Genomic DNA, 6,000 nt, shown 5'->3' with positions numbered 1-6,000 from the left:
CCTTCTCAAACTCTTCCAAAAAATTGCAGAGGAAGGAACACTCCCAAACTCATTCTATGAGGCCACCATCACCCTGATACCAAAACCAGACAAAGACACTACAAAAAAAGAAAATTACAGACCAATATCACTGATGAATATAGATGCAAAAATCCTCAACAAAATACTAGCAAACAGAATCCAACAACACATTAAAAGGATCATACACCACGATCAAGTGGGATTTATCCCAGGGATGCAAGGATTCTTCAATATACGCAAATCAATCAATGTGATACACCATATTAACAAATTGAAGAATAAAAACCATATGATCATCTCAATAGATGCAGAAAAAGCTTTTGACAAAATTCAACACCCATTTATGATAAAAACTCTCCAGAAAGTGGGCATAGAGGGAACCTACCTCAACATAATAAAGGCCATATATGACAAACCCACAGCAAACATCATTCTCAATGGTGAAAAACTGAAAGCATTTCCTCTAAGATCAGGAACGAGACAAGGATGTCCACTCTCACCACTATTATTCAACATAGTTCTGGAAGTCCTAGCCACGGCAATCAGAGAAGAAAAAGAAATAAAAGGAATACAAATTGGAAAAGAAGAAGTAAAACTGTCACTGTTTGCAGATGACATGATACTATACATAGAGAATCCTAAAACTGCCACCAGAAAACTGCTAGAGCTAATTAATGAATATGGTAAAGTTGCAGGATACAAAATTAATGCACAGAAATCTCTTGCATTCCTATACACTAATGATGAAAAATCTGAAAGAGAAATTATGGAAACACTCCCATTTACCATTGCAACAAAAAGAATAAAATACCTAGGAATAAACCTACCTAGGGAGACAAAAGACCTGTATGCAGAAAACTATAAGACACTGATGAAAGAAATTAAAGATGATACCAACAGATGGAGAGATATACCATGTTCTTGGATTGGAAGAATCAACACTGTGAAAATGACTATACTACCCAAAGCAATCTACAGATTCAATGCAATCCCTATCAAATTACCAATGGCATTTTTTACGGAGCTAGAAAAAATCATCTTAAAATTTGTATGGAGACACAAAAGACCCCGAATAGCCAAAGCAGTCTTGAGGGAAAAAAACGGAGCTGGAGGAATCAGACTCCCTGACTTCAGACTATACTACAAAGCTACAGTAATCAAGACAATATGGTACTGGCACAAAAACAGAAACATAGATCAATGGAACAAGATAGAAAGCCCAGAGATAAACCCATGCACCTATGGTCAACTAATCTATGATAAAGGAGGCAAAGATATACGATGGAGAAAAGACAGTCTCTTCAATAAGTGGTGCTGGGAAAACTGGACAGCTACATGTAAAAGAATGAAATTAGAATACTCCCTAACACCATACACAAAAATAAACTCAAAATGGATTACAGATCTAAATGTAAGACTGGACACTATAAAACTCTTAGAGGAAAACATAGGAAGAACACTCTTTGACATAAATCACAGCAAGATCTTTTTTGATCCACCTCCTAGAGTAATGGAAATAAAAACAAAAATAAACAAATGGGACCTAATGAAACTTCAAAGCTTTTGCACAGCAAAGGAAACCATAAACAAGACGAAAAGACAACCCTCAGAATGGGAGAAAATATTTGCAAACGAATCAACGGACAAAGGATTAATCTCCAAAATATATAAACAGCTCATTCAGCTCAATATTAAAGAAACAAACACCCCAGTCCAAAAATGGGCAGAAGACCTAAATAGACATTTCTCCAAAGAAGACATACAGACGGCCACGAAGCACATGAAAAGATGCTCAACATCACTAATTATTAGAGAAATGCAAATCAAAACTACAATGAGGTATCACCTCACACCAATTAGAATGGGCATCATCAGAAAATCTACAAACAACAAATGCTGGAGAGGGTGTGGAGAAAAGGGAACCCTCTTGCACTGTTGGTGGGAATGTAAATTGATACAGCCACTATGGAGAACAATATGGAGGTTCCTTAAAAAACTAAAAATAGAATTACCATATGACCCAGCAATCCCACTACTGGGCATATACCCAGAGAAAACCGTAATTCAAAAAGACACATGCACCCGAATGTTCATTGCAGCACTATTTACAATAGCCAGGTCATGGAAGCAACCTAAATGCCCATCAACAGACGAATGGATAAAGAAGTTGTGGTACATATATACAATGGAATATTACTCAGCCATAAAAAGGAACGAAATTGAGTCATTTGTTGAGACGTGGATGAATCTAGAGACTGTCATACAGAGTGAAGTAAGTCAGAAAGAGAAAAACAAATATCGTATATTAACGCATGTATGTGGAACCTAGAAAAATGGTACAGATGAGCCGGTTTGCAGGGCAGAAGTTGAGACACAGATGTAGAGAACAGACATATGGACACCAAGGGGGGAAAACTGCGGTGGGGTGGGGATAGTGGTGTGCTGAATTGGGCGATTGGGATTGACATGTATACACTGATGTGTATAAAATTGATGACTAATAAGAACCTGCAGTATAAACAAACAAACAAAACAACTAATACTAAACTTTCATTGGGTTATTTGTATGGAAATATGTTAATATAAATGTTTCAGACATTACATGAAATTTCTAAAAAAAAAAAAAAAAAAAAGAAAGGCCATTTGGAATCAATGAATAAACTGAATTATAACATAAAAAAAAAAAAAAAAAAAAAAGAAAAGCAGAAAGATCTAAAATCAATAATCTAACTTTCCACCATAAGGAACTGTTGTTCTAAGGAATTGCTGTTCTAGGGAAAAAAAAAACAGCAAACTAAACTCAAAGGTAGCAGAAGGAAGGAAATTATAAAGATTAGAGTGAAGATAAATAAAATAGAAAATAGAAAAACAGTAGAAACAATCAATGAAACTAAAAGTTGGTTCTTTGCAAGGATCAACGAAATTGACAAAAGTTTAGCTAGGCTAAGAAATAAAAGAGAGAAAACTCACATTACTAAAACCAGGAATGAAAGATGGAACATTAATACATATCTTACAGAAATAAAAAGGATTATAAGTGAATACTGTGAACAACTGTATGCTAACAAATTAGATAATCTAGATGAATGGATAAATTCCTAGAAAGACACAACTGAATCAAAACTGAATCAAGAAGAAATGGAAAATCTGAATAGGTCTAGATCAAGTAAAAAGATTGAATTAGTAGTCAAAAAACATCCCACAAAGAAAAAGCTCAGGCTCTGATGGTTTCATTGTTAAATTCTATCAAAAATTTAAAGAATTAATACCAACTCTTCACAAACTCTACTAAAAAATACAATTGGAGGGAACACTCCCCAATTCATTCTTTGAGGCCTATCTTACCCTGACATGAAAACCACACAGACATCACAAGAAAACTAATGACCAATATCCCATTATGAATAGAGATGCAAAAATCTTCACAAAACTACTAGCACACCAAATGTAGCAAAATATAAAAAGGATTATACCCCGTGACTAAGTGGACCTTATCCAAGGAATGCAGGCTTGGTTAGAAAATCAATTAATTAGAAAATCAATTAATGTAAAATACCATTCAAAGTTTTGATTGTGTAGACTAAACATTCTAATTTCTAAATTGAGACTATTTTGGTGACATTAAGTGATCACAGAAATTTTATTAACTGGAAATGATCAAAAAAATTTTCCAGGAGCAGAGGAAAAATTTCGAATGGGCATATTGTAAAGTCACTGTGGGACACAGATATAAAGTTTCCTTCTGATTAACTTCCTTGAGCCCTGCTTATTCAAGGCACTGTTTACATGTATTAATTCTTTTTCTATTATAAATTTATTTCTATAATGTTGGCTTGCGGGATCTCAGTTCCCCAACCAAAGATTGAACCCAGGCCACAGCAGTGAAAGCCTGGAATCCTAACCACTAGGCCACCAGGGAACTCCCACCCATTGTTTTATAACAGCTTTATAGAGAGATAATTTACGTATAAGATAATTCACCTATTGAAAGTTTTCAGTATGTTAAGTATATTCACAGAGCTGTGCAACTGCCCCACTATCAATTTTTTGGCAGATGTTTCATACTGACTCTTTCCTTTTTTGTGCATGATGTACACCAGGGTCTTCCAAACGTAGCATTTAACCTTTGGGCCAAATAATCACCTGTTGTCCCACGCATCATAGGATGCTTAGCAGCACACCTGGCCTCTGTGCACAATACCAGTAACACAACACTCACTCCCAGCTGTTACAACAAAAAAATCTTCAGACATTGACAAATGTCCCCAGGGTACAAAAACATCCCCGGTTGAGAAACTACTGATACAGATGATGCATTCTCCTCCAGCTGAACTCTGCCCCCAGCTCCTGTTTTTGTTTTTAATGGGCTGTTTAGACACAGTTCAGCACATGACATGGTCTACTTCACACATACTTCTTTGGTGACCAGTGTCCTCAGGTAGCCCCTCTTGGACAGAATGTAAAGCAGTTCCAGGCCAGCTCTTTCTCACAGGCGCAGCCCAGATCCTGTCCTTGGGACGCACCTGGCATCTTTTACCCTCACAACCTCAGAATGGGAATGCCCAGCCACTCTCCTCTCTTCTTACCCTGAGAGCAGCTGCCCACAGGTCTCTGCACTGTGTTTTCCAGTCAAGAATCAGATACGAGTCTACTAGGTCGCCCTAACCACAGGGGCGCCAATCATACTAGCTCTCAGAGGACCTCACTGAACTTGCTTAAGGATAAAGTCATATCCACTTTTGACCCTTTTATACCCTAGATGAGGATAAAGCATTCAGAAGTTAGGAGCCAGTTTTCAGACAATGACTTTCGTATTCTGACAGAGCGGTTTGTCTTACAATTCATTTTGGTATCTGATATCTAAGTACCTTAGGATCTAGTAAACTTACACTTTATCCTTCTGTTCCACATTTAACAATGTTGCAAATGGTTAAATAATGTATAGTGTATTTCATCAGGTACAGTATTATGTAACCATTACGAATATTGCCCTTCGAAGAAATGCTCACAAAATAATGGTGATTGAAGAAAAGGCTATAAAGTCTGTTTTTACCCTATAATATTAACATTAATATTAAAAATATATATTTCTAGACAAAGAGTAGAAAGAATTATAATTAATTATTATTTGTGACAATCTCTAGACGGCAGAATTCTTTTTTATAATTTTTTGTTTTCCTCAAATTTTCTACTATAAGCGTGTGTTAGTTTTTTTTGTTTTTTGTTTTTTTAAAAATTTATTTATTTATTTATTTATTTATTTATTTATTTTTGGCTGTGTTGGGTCTTCGTTTCTGTGCTAGGGCTTTCTCCAGTTGCGGCAAGTGGGGGCCACTCTTCATCGCGGTGCGCGGGCCTCTCTCTATCGCGGCCTCTCTTGTTGCGGAGCACAGGCTCCAGACGCACAGGCTCAGCAGTTGTGGCTCACGGGCCTAGTTGCTCCGCGGCATGTGAGATCTTCCCAGACCAGGGCTCGAACCCGTGTCCCCTGCATTAGCAGGCGGATTCTCAACCACTGCGCCACCAGGGAAGCCCTAGCATGTATTAGTTTTTAATAGAAAAAATGTTCTATGAAAATAAAATGTGCAAAGTTTATTCATATTCACATTCTCTTCCTCTTTTAATTTAAATATTTTTACAACGCACTGCACAGACTTCCAGAAATTTTCATCTATTTCTTCTTTTTCGGAGAGCTTCTCATTGCGTCAGAGACAAAGTCCAAATTCCTTCGTGTGACACTCCAGGCTGTCACCAGCCTCTTAGCCCTGAGTCCACCTGTTCCTTCTGTGCTCTGACATGTACTTGTGCGGTGGAGACCTTGCAAACGTTCCTTCCTAGACTCCTCGGCAGCTGGCTTCTAGCGGCTTCTACCAATGAGATACTAATGAAAAACAGGCAGATGGGGGTAGAGGAAGAGAGACTCCCTTGTTCTCCGTCGTATCAGTATCCCTGCAGCAGCAGCAGTCAGCTGTAGAAGAG

This window comes from Eubalaena glacialis, chromosome 17, assembly GCF_028564815.1.
Source record: "Eubalaena glacialis isolate mEubGla1 chromosome 17, mEubGla1.1.hap2.+ XY, whole genome shotgun sequence".
NCBI classification, from domain to species: Eukaryota; Metazoa; Chordata; class Mammalia; order Artiodactyla; family Balaenidae; genus Eubalaena; species Eubalaena glacialis.
Note: the sequence above shows the minus strand (reverse complement) of the source record.